Below are 18,254 nucleotides of genomic sequence, written 5' to 3' on the forward strand. Positions count from 1 at the left end.
CAGCACCTAGTATAATCTGTGTTTACACTTTTATAGTTGATAAAATGGCAAAGTCTCGATCAGCTGTTGCAAATTGCGAAAGTTTGCTGCATGTTTTGCATTACCAAATAACAGCAAAAAAAGGCAGATTTGTTAATTATCCCAGGAACGGCAATAAATAAAGCAACGTTTGTAAATATATGTGTAGAACTGAATATTAGATGGTCATTTTCGTGTGTGTTCCGAAAATGTTGTATATTGATATTAGCATTAGCAGTTTCACTAATTTCGTATGTAGGATTTGAGTGCATGCGGATACAGAAAATAAAACCAGGTTAAAGTAATGCGTTTGATGCTTGCAAAATTATATTAAAATGCCGTTCCAAATAAATGAATGTGTGTTTGCTGTAACAATTTTTTTCAACCAAACGCAATAAACGAAATGTACACCATGCATCAGTTGCTTTTTCGCAATCCTGGTAATTTGTAACCATCGCCATTGGTGTGAATGTAACATTGCAAATAAACAAGTAATGTGTTGTTTCCGAATAACAACTGGCAAAGAATGCACGTATAATATTTAGCAGTAGCTACTCTTACCGTACAGTTCATACATATGTACGTACATGGAACAATTTCCGAATAGTGGTGTGTTTTTTACAAACACACACATTTACAATAATAACCTTGCAAGAAACTACATACCTAGTAGTACATAAGACGTAATACCAATCTTTTAAGAAACGTATACATTGTATATGTGTGATTTTGTATGTTAACTTCCAAAATTGGCAAAAAAAAGTTAACTGTTAACAAGCATCCTTACGATGTTGACATACATGTACAAGGAACAATTTCCTACTGGTTTTGTACCTAACCTAACCAACCCTACCCTAATATTCATGGGAGAGCATAAGACGTAAATGCCAAAGTTTTTTTTCGGTATTTACTACTTAGAGGAAACGTTTTATGCGAAGTAACATATTTTTAATTACATTGTGCGAGATTTTGTACTTTAACTTTAAAACTGGCAAAAAATAATAATAATAGAGACAGGTACAGCAGTATCTTTACGGCGTTGATACGTATATACAAGGAACAATTTCCGAATGGTGTTACGTTTCGTAGATACAAAGAAAATGCACTATTGTAATAAACCTTGCACGAATCTGCATGCCTGAAGATGCATAAAACGTGCACTCAAGTTTTTTCTGTTGTTTTTTTTAACATTCATATGCAATACACATGATCTTGTATTTGATTTTTCAAAATAACTGGCCTAAAAAGACGAGCGGCTAGGGGCAGCATTAGTACCTTGGGAAATACATGCTAACAACACCAAACCTGGCCTGCCTAACCTATCCACGTAGGCATATAATAGCATAAATAAGCATGTAAATAGGTTTGGCAAATTATAATTTGTTTATTTGAGCTATTATATACATACGTGGATAGGTTAGGCAGGCCATGTTTGGTATATTTTCCTGGTGAATATTACTGTTTTTTGTAAAGAAATATATACGTTCATGCATTGCACTAGCATATAACGTTGCACGAAACTACCTATCTGAAAGTATATACAGCCTGGAGTTTCTTCTTTTTTCTTAATAAGAATAAAACATGCCTATCATCTTAGCACAAAAGGAAGAATCAAATAGTAATGTAAAGTACCGAAGTACATACAGTACTTCGGTACTTTACATTACTATTTGATTCTTCCTTTTGTGCTAAGATGATAGTAATTCCCAAAATGTACCTTGTACATGGAACCGTTGATTAACGATTTTTTTTGTGCTATTCGAATTTGTTTTGAATACAAAAATTTAATTTTCATCTGCATCGTTAACCAACTTTCACAAAAGCTGTATTATAAATAAAGAAGAAACCTATAAGATGGTCAACGTTGATAATACTCTATTCGCTAAAGAAGGGGTTACGGATTGATAAATTATTAACATAAACGAATGAGAAATTAGTAAGAGCAGAATAGAAGATTGCTCTTCCCATTCCGTATATTTACACAAACTCAGATATGTCAGCCTTGCACTAAAAATTGAATAAATGTAACTTGCATTTGTTACGACTTAGTAAAATTTTGGTCACTGTTTAGTAGTGTTTAATATTTTTGAAAAAGTGACCGTATGTCTTACTGAAAGATAAGACGAGGAATATTCTTTTATGCATTATGTTAATTGGAGTACGTAAAAAATAAATTTAAAATTTTGTAAGCTTCCCACTACTTCGAAAGATTACGCGTTATATTGTATCATATAACATACATTTGATATTATATGACAGTACGACACATGCATTACCTACTTCTATCAGATGTTTCATTTTATTGCAATAAATATTTAGTTTTTTTAAACATATTTCAGTTGAAAAAGCATGCATTTGGAATTGACAAGCAGATATTAGCACGTAATAAACAAACAAAACACAATCGAAAACACAACTTTCTCCAGTTTCTGTTGCCAGGTCGTACGGCAAGCAGGAGAAAGTTCCACCTTACAAGGCCGAGGATAAAAATGCTTGGTGCAACCCACCGCCGCCTAAATCTTCCGCCTGTCGTTATCCAGCACTTTGTAAAGTGGCAGATTGAGTGGCGATGGTGCAACCGGCCCTTAGGGCTGCAAGTAATAAAGAGACGCAGGAAAAATATAGAAAGTATTGGGTACATCCAATAGTTAGTTGCCGTCTGACACAAGGAACTTTTTATTTGTTGTTTTGTTAGCTTCGGGAAGATGAATTTAAATTTTTTAACTACTTCAGGATGTCAACTGCAAGTTTCGATGAACTATATCATGCACTGAAGGACACACTGCAGAAGAACTACACAAACATGAGAATGGCTGTACCTGCAATTGAAATGCTTGCCATTACATTCAGATAAGTTAATTTATTTTTAATTAATGAGATATAGCCCAAAATTATCATTAACTCTTAGCGTTCACAGATTTATTAGTATCATTACTTTCTCCTAATAGAATTTTACAAACAGAGGCGTGAAAGGAAAATCTTATTAATAATTATTATTTGTAACTATTTAGTAACAACTTTTAGAAATGATTGAATTTACAGTCACTTCGAAAGTTCATTAGTAGTGCTGTGTATCATCTGAGAACACAGAAAGCGTACTACCCGTTGTTGAAGCATTGCAATCATGGGTATCAAGAGGTCCAGTCGTTGGGCTGGATACTGAAGCTGCGGGTTCTGTGGCTGTCATGCTCGCGTGATGAACGACAAATCCTCCTCCATGCTGTTGAAATTGCGTCTGGCCGCTTTGAGGTGGTAAAGCTTGATAGCATGAACCTTCATCTCGTTGGTGAAATGTTTGATAATAAGTAGGATGAGCAGAATGCATTTGCATTGTTGGAGGCTGTATGTTTGCTTGATATTGTGCTTGGAAACCATAACTGGTTGCAGCTTGGCTTGTCTGATGCGCTGCAGTGTACAGTGGCGCAGGAACGGGGGGTACAGGGGTACATTGTACCCCCTCAAATTTTTGAAGGGGGTACTGTACCCCCCTAAATCCGTAAATCGTGTTGTACCCCCTTTGGTAATTTGACAGCAGACGCAAGGTGCTACTGTTAGAGGAACCTATTTTAAATTCGCCCAATAAAAAAGTGAATATTTTTTATAACTTAATCTTCCTTACCCAGAAATTCAAACCATTGTAAACTGATTCTACTACATTGTGCTTATTACTAGTTAGTTCATTGACCTATGTTCTTGAAAACATCTTTAAAGAGATGAAAATTGTTTAAAATGTGTATGGAACGATGGAATCAGATTTGCTCTCAGAAAATCACACTGCAGACGAATGCTGCTTTTCGTAGGGGGGTACACTTTTCTAAAGAGGTTGTCCCGTCGATTCGAAGATAAGATACAAATCTTCATCTGAAGAGTGTATGACTGATCCCATTTTCTTTTGAATATTTAAAATGGAATTTTCCGAAACGAAATACTTACCCGAACGAGATGAGACACGACAGACCAACTTGGGGGGGGGGGGTACAATGTACTACTACTGTACCTCACCCATAGTTTTCATAACTTTGCAAGAGGGTGTTCGGAAAACTATACTTAAACCTATATACTGTATTAAGAGATTTTTTATAAAAGAGTCCCTAGGCTATCTGAGCATGAAATGGATCAAAAATGTGTTTTTAATAACTTCAGAGTGGAAACCGAAAGAAAAATAAACACAAACAAGAACGAGAAGGACCTCACCACACATGAGACTAGATGAGGCTGTGATAATTCTTGACTCATCGCATCGGGATATCATTCCTAGGTGAAATGAATTTTTCCTAGACATTTAAACAGGATGCAATCTGCGATTATATCAGACGGGAGGTTTTTTTTTTACCTATGTATTAGGTATACGCGTACTAATAATATAATTGGACATTATAGCTTAGAATCTGATTTTGGTATCGAATGCAACACAAACACAACGCCATTTTAAGTTAAACCCTAAAGTCAAACTGTAAGAAAATTTCATTAGTCAGATGAATGCACGAGATAAATGAGACACTGCAGGTTCTATTCGTAGATTTTGGATTGGATTCACAAAGTCATTGAGTGAGACGGGAATGTTTGATTGATATATTTGGTTTATTTTACTTCGAATTTCTGCCACTTTTAGCTAATCGCGAAGATGAGGATGAGTGATGATATGATGGAATTGGTGGACACTAACAAATAACATCCATGCCCAGGCTGGGATTCGAACCCGACCCCTGGCGTCATAGCGCGTTATGCTAACCCTTCCACCACGGAGGCCGGCGAGGCGGGAATGTGTTTTAGATTTTCTTCGTAGATTCAAAGATCTTTAACTGTGGCCTGCATGCTTTTGTTTACATTAAAGTTTACCTAGGTGGCCGCGGTGGCTCAGTCGGTAACGCGTCTGACTACCATACTAAAGGTCCCGCGTTCGATCCCCAGCCGGTTCAAATCCGGGAACTTTTCTAACGATGGAAGCGGCCCCGGCGCCCACCCAGCGTCGAATAACATGGGTACCTTGGCCGCCTCTTCATATTGTCCACCAAAGATTGATTGATTGAAAAAAAAAAAAAACAACTTTTGAGCGTATGGCTTTCCTTGCTTTCTCAGATCTGAAGGATTTAGGTTTTGTATATGTAATGATAGTACTTTCAGTGCTTGAAGAGTGTCATTAGGTACAGCTAAATATAGTATAACAAATAAATGCTTTGGCAAATTTTTCACAAATATTTCAAAGTTAGACTTCTTACGAGTTGATCGGGAACCATCTCAACTCAGTTTATTTTTCTTTTTTAATACAACGCCCTATAGATGTCTGAGTAAATACGAAATACATGGTTTCTAAAGGGCATTGGATGTGGTACACATCTGCCATAAATTGTTTAAAGATATTTTTATGAGTAGCTATGGGACTTTAATATTAGAATGAACTGAACTGAAGTGGAACTCTATAAGTATGATATATTCAATAATGTGGTTTCTATATCCAGTACGTGGGAGATGATTATTCCTGGGTGACTCAAAATCCTTATCATCCCCATTAATCTCAACCTGCATTAAAATGAATAGATGTATCTTTGTTCACAATTTTCACATTCCAAACTCCTGATTTTCCGTTCTGTTAAATCCAAATATGCCCAGAACTAGGTCCAGAGCTTTATATGTTTCAGAATTGTTATCAGGTTTTAAAATCTATTTGGGGTAGGGGTCCAAGGGGTCTTACCAGAAAGACTTACCAAGTAGTAAACGTAAATAATCAAAATATAATTGTGTAGCATTAGATATATAATTGATGATTATTTCCGCTGAACTTATTGGAAGGTAAGGAAATTGGCTCATACGGCTTTGAAGGGTTCCAAATATTTATGCACAGTACTAATGATAATATCCATAAAATATTGATCAGCAACTTCACTTTTTGTTGATTGGATCTAACTCCTTTTTTGTTATTCAATAAATATTCAATTATTTTTCTATTTGACATTAAATCCTTGCCAGGGCAGTTGTTTTTATGCAAATCTTGGCGATCTTAACTACACGAACGCCAGATAATGAGTACGTGCTGTTCTGTATATCTATTCTTTTACTATCTTTTACCTATTCATGTAATAATAAAAATGCAACATTAATTAATTTACATATTCAATTAATATTTTAATTTAATTAAATATTATTATTATTATTATTATTGCGACACTTTGTTGGAACCTCTCCCCAAATGTATTTCAAATTTCTACGTACGTGCCTGCTAGGTATAGTAGTAGTAGGTGTGTGTGTGTGTGTATATATATATATATATACAGCCAGCGGCGGCTCTAAGGGGAGAGCCGCCGTGCCATGGCTCTACCCTCAGAAAAAGAAATAGCACTTGCTTTGCCAAAATATAGTTAAATTAATACATTTACGAACGAGGAGATTCGAATCTCGTAAGCGTTCCAGCTTACGGCCGCCTCAATTCCTTCGCCGTATCCCCAGCTGTTCTCTCACTTGCTCTGGGCCAGCAGAGGCATGCGCGGAGGCATGAAAAAGTCTCCGCAGTCAACGAGCGAGGAGGTGGGGTGGTAGCCCAGTGGCAGCTAGCTATAAGACAATCAACCGAGCCAGGTCGCGTCGTGGCACGACGCGAGAGCTTTCGCATTGTGTTGACATAGTTGCAAACTTCACAGAGAAGTGACTAATCCTGACCGATTTGTAATACTCGTTGGAGAAGTAATTCGCGAGAAAGATACTTTCCTGCATACTTGTCAAGAGCAAACGTAATATCTTCCCCAAATTTATATAACCATTTAGATAGATGCGTCTAAAGAGCCATCCAGACTTTTTTGTTATCGATTTCTTCCTTAAGAAAAGATATATCCCTTGCTCTCACGCACACAGGCACTCATGTGTTGCAACTGACGTTGACAACATTGAAGACATTTACTGTAAGTACAAAAGAATTGCCTAAATATCAAAGGGAATTCGCATCACCAGGGGATTTTTTACTTTAATATTCGTAAAAAATCACACGGAAAATCTATCAGTATAAGAATTTAACTCACTTGGAGATATAATTCAATTTCTTGCATTGAATTCTAAAAATTGTAGATCTACAGTTCATTTAGCAGATAATCATATTTCAGTTGTTAGTAACACCGATCGTTGATGTACCGTCTGCCGTGCTGGGGTTGCAAATTATAAACAAAGCAAGGCGAGAATACCGATCGACTCGGTGTCTCTAATTGTCCAGTGTTTTTCTTTTTAGTGAAGTGAAAGTGTCCGATGGTGTGTGAAAGGAAGGATAGTTAGTAAAGATGAGTCAGATTAGAGCATTATTACATACACCGTTTTCCAAGGAACTATACGATATTAAATTAAAAGTTAAACAACTTGGCTGTCCCACGCTAGATTTAAACATCAATTCTATTTAAAAATATCAAAAAAAATGGTAAAGGTGACAGGCGTCGAAATTTTAATAGTCGCATTTATTGCTTAGAAACTCTGGTTGACCTCCGCACAGCATGCTTCGACGCCAGGGATTGCGGGTTCGAATCTCGGCCTGGGCATGGGTGTTCTATGTGAGTGTTCACTCATCCTTATCTTCGCGATTAGCCAAAAGTAGTACAAATGCGAAGTAAAATAAACCAATCTTAGGAACTGAACTTTTGTCTGCAATTTTAGTAAACAAAGTTCCATTAAAATTATCTCTTTCATTAGATTTCTATGACATATGCTAGCGAAAATTTTTCGATTTCTTGATCACGTTGGCACTACCCATCATACTAGCTGCCAGCCGCCACTGTATATATATATATATATATATATATATATATATATATATATAATATATATATATATATATATATATACGGGAGGCTGAATTTTGTACCCCCCCAAATAAAAAACGTTCCTGCGCCACTGGCAGTGTATGTAGAACCTCTGCGCGGAACTCTAGTTTTTGGTCCGTGTCAAAGTTTCTGATAGTAGGCAGCAAGGATTCCAAAAATGACCTACCTATCTTCATCTTCAACTTGAGGATGGGGCACTGGGGGATTGTCTAAAAAGTTTATAAGCTTTGCTTCAAGGTCAATTTTCTTAGATCTTAATATAGGTGTATTTGGTACATTTTTCGAATTTGTCGAAGACCTTCCAGCGGTCCCTGGATGAATGAGGCTGTTTCTCAACACCGCCAGCATTGGTTTCTACTGGGAATTCTTCGGATGACTCCATTTCCATTTCCTGGGGTACGCCTTTCTGTAAGCTAGATGCTGATGCGATTCTCAATTCCAGGACAGGCGACAAGAAGTTCAGTTGGTCAGAGTATGTATATTTGAATCTTCTTATTGCTCCAGAGCCAGACCGTTGCACTTGTTTCGTGTACTTCCGGTAATATTCTCGGATGTTACGCCATTTTTTTAAACTTTCAGACCTGAAGGAAAAACGGGAGAAAATTAGAAACTTCAATTTAACACCTTTTTGTGCACACATTTTGCTACTTCTTTCGTTTCAGGTATTTGGCTACTGGTTGCTCCCTTATTGAGCTGCACTATGCCTATAGAATTGGCAAATATACGGCCAGTGAGGTGGTCAGAACAGTTTGTCGTGCAATATGGGACACTACAGAGCCAGTGCTTTCCTCAACCAACAGAAGAATATTGCAAACGGCTTCGAAAATGATACTAATTTTCCACACTTCATAGGAGCAATAGACGGGAAGCACGTACATGTGATTAAACCAAAGATGAGAGGTTCGTTGTACTACAACTACAAATACTTATTTTCAATTGTTCTCCTTTCTGTTGCAGATTCAGAATGCAAGATCGCTTTTGTTGACATTGGGTCATGTGGAAAAGAGTCTGACAGTGCAATTTTCAGACATTCAGCTTTGTGGGGAAAAATTAATGAGAGAACACTAAACTCCAGCACCATTACCATACAATGATGGCATTGTAACAGCCTTACGATTTTGTTGGTGACGAGTCGTTTGGACTGTCAGAAAATATACAGCAGTCGTATGGAGGGAAAATGCTATCTCACAAAAAAAGGATTTTTAACTACCGGTTGTCGCGGGCACGAAGGTGTGTGGAATGCGCTTTTGGAATACTGTCCAGCAAATGGCGGGTTTTCCATCGCGCCCTGAACTTTAGTGTGCAATTTGCTGTCGATATCACAAAGGCATGTTGCATTTTACACAATTTTGTACGTGTGAGAGATGGCTACCAAATAGAAGATACTCTGATTATTGAAGGTTTTGAACCATGTACCAATCTGGATGACAGGAGTCGAACTATTTCAGCATTACAAATCAAAGACGTTTTTGCTGATTACTTTGTTAGTGAAGTTGGTAAAGTGTAGTGGCAAGACAGCACAATATGAGGTTTTCCCTTCTTGTGGTACGGGTGTGACTTTGTTGTGGCATATACAATTGTAAACGTTGCAACGTGTTCTGCACAATGACCTAAATTGCCAACCGTACTTTACTAGCACTGTACTGATACTGTATCTAATAGTTATTTACACATTTTCTTCTCGTATGTTTATTTTAGTAACAGACTCGATACATCCTTTTGAAACATTCTTGTACCTTCTGCTTCCATACCACTACCACTATACTCCGTGCCAGTACAGCCAAGTTCAATATTGTTTGTTATTAATTATACTACAATTTACAACGGAAAACGCCATTCCTATTCCCAACTCGGTGAGTTCTGGCGAACACTTCTAACCATTGATGGAGCTCAAGGAGGGGTGGGGGGTGCGACGATTTTTTCCCGTTTTCTGGATCTTCTCTATAGCCTACTAGCTCTAGCAAAAAAAACAAAAATCTTCTATCCGAAAGTGTGAATTTTTGTACAGTGCGTTTTCAAATATTAAATGTGATTAAATACATTTTTCTTTTTATTTAGGTTAATTTATTTTACGTTGCTTTTCTACCAAGTGCGCTAGTCGTGACGATTGAGTTGACAGTGATGAATTTATGAAATAGGTGATGGTTGATTTACTTTATTTTATTTCGCTTTTTGTTCCACTTTTTGCTAATTTGCAAAGATGGGGATGAGTGATAAAATGATTGCCACATGCGTGTCAGCAAAATGAATGAGCGTCAAATTTGCTCCTGCCACGTAGTTCGTCTGCTAAAAGGATGTTACAAATCTTAAGAACAGATGAAGACGAGAAAAATGCAAGTTTATGATTTGTGGGAATGAATGTACAGGTAATTTAGAACTTTTTTTTAGAAAGCATTTAGCGATATTATTTTAATGCTAGCAGAACCTAACCTAACTACGAGAACATTTAGATTTATTATTAGAAGATTGCTAAGAGACCTAATCTTAAAACATTTTTGTGTAAGTAATCGCTAAAACTTCACAGTATGTGCTACAGACGTAATTGCATACATAGTATGATGAAATCACGATAAAACAAAGACCGAGTCTAATGCCACGCGCATGTCTCTTTTGGGTTACAGCAGAAAAAGAACGTGGCAGCAGACACTACCTAAAATGATGAAATTGATGAATGGAAACTCACAAACATCCATGCCCAGGCTGGGATTCGAACCCAGGACCTCTGGCGTCGTAGTGCAATGTAGGTTAAATAGGTGATTAGTGTTGCCCACGGGACGAGACGGGACAGGCTTTTAAAAATTCGTGACGAGACGAGATTGACCATGTGTCATAAGACAAACGAATATTTTCGAGACGAGACAGCATTTCCACGAGGCTCCACGAGACGAGACAGGCCAAAGTCTCGTCTCGTGGGCAACACTAGGTGATGATGGCACACTCAGCGGTAAACACTCCCTTTGAAAGTAGGGAAGAGCAAGGTAAAGCGGTATGCATAGGCTAAGTATTGACATTGGCGGATTTTGCTGCACGGGGGCACGTGCCCCTCCCAAAGTAAAACACTAAACGTTTTGAAAGTAAAGATAACATTATATCCCAACAAACAAAAGATTGGAACAAGATATGGTGAGATTCTTCAATCATCACATTTCTATTATACTCTTTTCCAGACAACCAAAACAGAAAAGAAACTAAGTTTAACACAAAAGGCTCTCTCTCTCTCTCTTTCACAAACACACACACACACACACACACACACACACACACACACACACGCACACACAGTGCCGGATCGACGAGCCGCAAACCCCCGCAGTGCGGCGGGCCCCGGAGACAAGTAAGCCTTTACGGGGGGCCTCAGCCATTGACATAGGAAAGCGTTCGTATTTGCGTATGTAAAAAATGAACGTAGATACTAGGGGCTACAGAAACGAATACAATATAGAGTGCATCACACATAAATTTGCCGTTGCGTAGAAACGAATTTTCGTTTCGTCTCCCTCTCTCTTAGCATCACGTGTTCTACCCTGCTCGAAAACCTTCGCTATTGTTGCCATATTGTCATTCCATTCCTGGACACACTCGCGCAAACATAATTGAAAACAATTGAATAGCGCTCCAGCTCGCGGTTCACACCGTTCGGCAGGGACGGTAATGTGGCAATATAGCACGGCGTAGTGGTTGCTTCTTTTATGCAGTGCATGTTCATTGGCTAGCTAGTAACTAGTGTTGCCAACTGTAATAATGAAGCACTATTTCTGTCACGGAAGGGGAAAGGCAGGTAAAGTGGCGGTGAGTTTTGTTGGATTGGAAGCACCATATTTTTATTTTATACTAAGTATTTGACCGGTTTGACGTTGTGTGCGTGTATTGCGTGTGTGTATGTAAAAGTGTGTGTTTGATAATGAACGTTAAATTCCATAATGCCTCCAGTTCTGTCGAAGTTGAAATCAATAACCTTGCATAGCCAAGCTCGGGAAATTCTAAGCAACGTGCACGAGTTCATGAAGGAGGAAGCCAGTGAAGGTGTTAGCATCCCAATAACTTTAATAAATACTTACTTTTACATATTTAAGGAAAATATACTTAATTTTACATATTTCAACAGGTTTAATTCAAAAATTGTTCATATTTCATAATTTTGGAATTATTCAAAATAAATAAATTATGTGGCTCCAACATCAATTCAACTCTGGCTCCGGCACGTGTTCTTGTAGAAATAGCATAGAGGAGGCTGTCATTTTTGCTGCTTATTGCGATACATATTGTTTTCTGTGTTAAAATTGCCTTACTTTGATGGGTGACCAAGTTCATAGCAGGGCCGGCGGAAGGGGAGGGCGAACCGTGCCATCGCCCAGAGCGGCAAAATTTGAAGAGAAGAAAAAAATAAGCCTATTGAAAACTGTGATCGAGCGAGATATTCTTTTGCGCTGAATAGTATTGAAATAGCATAAGAAGTCTCATTATTTATTTTATATTTTGATGTTTTAGTTAGGAATATATTGATTTTCAATTTTCCGTTGCTGCGTAATGACCGGGAGGGGGGGGGGGCGAAATAGAGCGGCATCTGCCGCCACCTGCCAGGGAGGCAAAATGACTAGCGCCGGCCCTGGTTCATAACAAAAGAAAAAGCCGCGCAGCTTATCTTCTAGTGGCAGTATATGTACTTGTTATTGTTGTGGAAGCCGGCATCCTTTGTAAATGTACAACAAAGGCAACCGACTGTCGCCGATCTCAGAGAGGAAATAATAATACTGCTTGAGGAGGAGTGTTATGGTGCAATTGTAGCGGTTTAACACGTTGTCATGTTATTATCTGCCGTTGCAGTTCCATACCAGTGTAAACGGGTTTTGGGAGTGAAAAGTTCAATGAAAAATAATATATATATATTTTTTATTTTGTTTGAAATCACTCAAATAAGGAATCGTATGAAGAAGTCTTCTTTGCAGCATTTTTGGTAATTTTACTTATGTGTTAGTTCATATTTTGCGAATTTTTAGTCCATATGTATGTAGCTACATACAAAGCCACTTGTTAGTACATATTAATCCTAGTCCTGGTATAATGCATGACGTTTAAAACTCAACGTTAGATAGACCTGAATTCTCTAATTTTATTGTTGTACGTAACAGCTGTGCATCGGCGCACTGCAGCGATTTTTCTATCTGCTCCATTAGCAACACTGCTTCTTTAGTTGTTTCGCGCATCGCACGGCAGAAATATCTGCGCTCGACTCTACGTATACAGGTAAAAGTAAAGTTAAAGTTCCCTGTGCATTGCACCGTGCCATGAAGGCACATTTAGGGCGTGTGGGGGTAGGGTCTCACATATTTTCGATGTCAAACTTCTTGGAGGTGATATGATCAGCATCACGCTGCGGCCGCCTTTACTCCCCCCCTCCCTCGGTACCATTTGATTTGATGCTGGGTGGGCCTTAGAGCCGCTTTATGTGGAGACAAAGTCTGAAAAATTCCGACCTTAGATCACCCACCTCGGGTTTTACGCTTGGCAGTCAGACTAGAATCAAATCAGGCTAGAATTTCACAAGAAATGAAGTATCTTTAATCAGGAAAAAATTACGACTGCATAATTGTAACAAATGTAGAATCATTTTCCATGTCATATATGTATATATATCACATCACCTCCTTTACATTTATAAAAATTGAGTTGAATTCAATATGGCAGATGTCCGCTTGGAACACACCAATGTGGATCCCCCCAGGAGTGCCCACAGGGGGGTTTCATGACGCGGTAATTTTTTGGGGGGACAAATTTTTATATCAATTCTATATATCTTCACACAAAAATGGGGGGGGGGGTCGTATCGTTTGATTGACTTGACTAGTTTTGGTTATTATGTATAGTTTTTCTACCTACCTGTGGGTGATCGCGGCGATAGGGTTGAAATGAAACACCACCTCTTATGCCTTTAGAATCGGTATGGATGGAGGGGGGGGGGTGCTATTCCCATTAATACAAGGTTAGTGGAGCAGACAAACTGTGCAGAATAAGGTTGACTAACAATGGCTGTGAGCCTAAAGTATCTAAAGTAAACATATATTGCTTAAATATGTTTGCATTATACAGTGACGCAACCACAGGGGGTCGGGGGTCATTGCTCCTCTCAACCTTCGACGAATGTCAATTCTAGGATAGCAAGGGGGGACAAACATTGACGGCCAAGGGCACCTGCAAGGGGGGGGGCACAGAGGAGCAATTACCCCTTCAATTTCAAATTTTATGCAAATAAAAATACATTTTGTAAAATTTTCTTGCTTGCTTCGCTCGCATTATCTGCTTTTCTAGTTTTTGTCAAGTTCAGAGCTTTAGCTAGGGGCGGCGGGAGTCGGCCATGGGCGCCTGTTTGAAGATACCTTCCACGTATCAACATGAAAGAAAACTAGCATCTCTGAGTATGACGCCATATTGTTTATCTTACCATAGGGCTGGATCAACGGATATAGCAACAAATTCGTATATGATATAAGTCCTTTAATTCACTTGGTACTATATAATAATTAAATGCGTTTGCACACTGAAATAATACAAAAAGGCCCACATCCGATAGGCTAGCTGAAATGTTCTCCCGCTGCAGCGAGCCGACATGCACCATGCCGTTGTTCGAATCACACGCTCTCAGCATTCAGCGTTCTTGCCAGAAGCTCCAGCGGGAGTAAAATAAAAACAAATGAGGAGCGGAAGGCACTACTATTTACAATCTTCAACATTCTCCCCCCCGTTGGAATGCACAGCATCCAAACTAAATCATGGAAGTTTAATTTATCTTCCCATCTGGAAGAGGCACAATCTTACTTAGAGCCCTGCGGTACACTCCATCCTTGGTACGAACCACGGCTACACGAACTAAATTGTCTTTCCCTGGAAACACTTCTTCTATAATGCCCATTTTCCAGGATAATGGGGGTAGGTTGTCTTCTTTCAGAATCACAAGTAGTCCTGGTTGCAGGTTGGGCTGCGTGGTTGTCCACTTCTGACGCTGTTGCATACCATGAAGATAATCTCGGGACCAGTTTCTCCAAATCCTTTGTTGAAACTGTTGAACTCGTTGCCACCTGGAAAGTCTATTTTCCTTGAGATCAGTTAAGTCTGGTTGAGGAAAGGAAGTTAGTGGACCACCAATAAGAAAGTGGCCTGGAGTGAGGTAATTAAATTCTTCATGAGAGTCAGGTAAGGATGTAAGAGGTCGAGAGTTTAAGCAAGCTTCGATTTGGCACAAAAGAGTTGACAGCTCTTCGTATGTCAGTACAGCATTCTTGGCGACTCTGCGAAGATGGTACTTCATAGATTTTATGGCGCTTTCCCAGACACCACCGAATGTTGGGCTACGTGGGGGTGAATTTTTCCACTGAAAGTTTTCTTGTGCTGCATACCTTTGAATGTCTTCACTGAATCCTTGCGATTGAAATAGCAATTGAAGTTTCTGAAGTTCATTCTTCGCTCCTTGAAATGTTGTGGCATTATCGCTGATAATGGTGGAACACTTGCCTCGCCTTGCTGTAAAGCGTCGCAATGCTGCTATGAAAGCTTCAGAAGTAAGGTCTGTTACTAGTTCAAGATGTATTGCTCTCGTGGCTAGGCACGTAAAAAGAGCTATGTAGCATTTCTTTGTGATTTTACTCCTGATTGACCCTACTTTGATGACGTATGGTCCGGCATAGTCTATGCCCACATGATTAAATGCCTTGCTAGGTGTAACTCTGATGGATGGGAGCTGTCCCATTAGCTGATGTGCTGCGGATGACTTCAAACGATAACAAGTTAAACACTGATGAATGATTTGCTTAATAACTTGTCGTATTCTAGGTATCCAGTACCTTTCTCGAATGGATGAGATTAACAATTGGGGTGCTGCGTGCATCAATCGTTCATGCTCTGATGCAATTAGTAGACGGGCGAAGTGACTTTTTGGATGCAAAATGATTTGATGCTTGCTGCTGAATTCCAAGTTGCTATTTTCTAGCCTACCTCCGACACGAAGAATTCCCTGATTATCCAGAAAGGGGTGTAAGTCTTTAAGGATACTTTTGTTGGATACTTGTCCTTTGGCAGTGAGATCATTTATCTCTCGATGAAAGAACGAAATTTGTGTCATAACGACGCACGTTTGAGTGGCATCTTCAATGTCAATTGAAGTAAGTGGATCGCATTGTTTGTTACTTGCATTTTTACAATTGCGAATGAATCTTTTACAGAGCGCTACAATCCTTAACAATTTGAAAAATGTAGAAAAATCGTTTATTATTGCCTCTGATTGCAGATGAGACACCAGTGTGGTTACAGGAAGCTTTCGTTGTTCAGGAACATGTTTGTTGTTAAGACTTGTGTCAGATGATGATGATGGCCAGCACGTTTCATCTTCTTGCAACCAAGCTGGACCATGAAACCATAGCGAATGATGATGAATATCTTGAGGTTTAACTCCACGGGAGATTAAATCCGCTGGATTATCCTTGGACGAAACATGTCTCCATTGATAAGTTTGAGTAAATTCTTGAATTTGCGCTACTCTGTTGGATACAAAAGGCTTCCATCTGCTTGCTGGCGATCTGAGCCATGCCAGAACTATTTGTGAATCTGTCCACAAATAAACATTGTCAATATTAAGTCTCAAAAGTGGGAGAGTCTTGTTGAGTAATTTGGCCAATAAGACTGAAGCGCACAGTTCCAATCTAGGAAGAGTGGTTTTCTTGATCGGGGCGACCCGTGATTTTGAGCACAGTAAGTGAACTTCGGCGTAACCTTCTTCGTTTGCTGAACGAACATACAAGCAACTGCCATAATTTTTCTCCGATGCATCGGAAAAGCCATGGATTTGTATATTCTTGACACAACCAGGTGTTAGGATGAAACGTGGTATTTGCATTTCACTGATGACTGGTAGCTGAGAATGAAGATGAACCCATTCAACTTGCAGGCTTTCTGGAAGTGGATCATCCCAGTTTATGTTGTGAAGCAACAACTGTTGTAAAAAATACTTATACATTACAGTTACTGGTGAAAGTAGTCCAATTGGATCAAATATCTGGGCAATAACACTGGCTACTTGACGTTTGGTTGATTTGTGTGACATCATGTTGACAGACTTGGCTCCAATGTTAAACATGAAAGTGTCTGCCGAGGGATTCCATGAAATTCCTAGAGTTTTAACACCTTCGGTACGAAAATGAATTAGATTTTGAGTCTCTCTCAGTGATTCTGGAATAGCGTTGAGTACTTCAGTACTGTTGGAGCACCACTTTCGTAAGATGAATCCTCCTCTTTTCAGAAGTTCTGAAAGATCTTGATAAAGTTGTAACGCACCTTGCACGCTACTGCTTCCTCCAACGTAATCATCAACATAGAAATCACGCTGCAACACTTGACATGCGTGTGGGAAGTTAACTGCTTCATCTTCGGCTAACTGCTTCAGACATCTGGTTGCTAAAAAGGCACTTGATGTAAGCCCATACGAGACCGTATTCAATTGAAATGCTGTTATGAGTTCCTGAGGAGAGTTTCTCCACAGAATGCATTGCAGTGGCCTATCATCTGGATGTATGTTTATCATTCTATACATCTTTGTTACATCAGAAACCAATGCCACCTTGTGAGTTCGAAATCTTAGAACAATTGAAAATAAATCCTCCTGTATGGTAGGTCCAGCCATTTGTATGCTATTTATTGATTCACCGCTTGTTGATGGCGAACTCCCATCAAAAACAACACGTATTTTCGTTGTACTGGAATCCTTGAAAACACAATGATGCGGAATGAAAAATTTTGTGCAGTCATTTGTTTGTACATCATTTAAATTCCCTATGGGTTCCATGTGTCCCAACTGGTAATATTCTTGCATAAATTCTGTATAATCAGCCTTTAATTGTGGTTGACGTTGAAGCCTCGTTTCTAATTGGTGAAATCGAGTTAATGCAGAGTGCGAGGAGTCACCTAACACTGAACGATCCTTACATAATGGCAGCCTGACCGTATAACGGCCACTTTCATCTCGTGTCACATTTCGCTGAAAATGTTGCTCGCAAGCAATTTCTTCTGGTGATTGCAGTTTCGTGTGGATCTCATCTATGATCCAGAACTGTTGGAGCTGCGAGCTGAGAGAATCTTCCTTTCTCGTGAAAAATGACCTAGTAATACTGTTGCTAGAAGATGTTGCTGGAATCTTCCCTGCAATAATCCATCCAAACTCTGTGTCTTGAAGAATGGGGAAATTTCCTGGTTTTGTTCTCTTTTCAGGCTTCATAACGGTAAAGAAAACCTCTGCACCAAGCAGAATCTGTATTTTGCCCGGCGAACAAAAGTTTGGGTCTGCTAAACGAATATCTGTTGGAATGTTCAATTCAGATGCATCAAACTTTTCTGAAGGCATTAGTCCTGTAATGGTTGGCAACACTGAGCACGAAATACTTGTCGTAAAATTGCTAT

Source organism: Lepisma saccharinum, chromosome 3 (genome assembly GCF_977018435.1).
Source record: "Lepisma saccharinum chromosome 3, izLepSacc3.1, whole genome shotgun sequence".
Taxonomy (NCBI): domain Eukaryota; kingdom Metazoa; phylum Arthropoda; class Insecta; order Zygentoma; family Lepismatidae; genus Lepisma; species Lepisma saccharinum.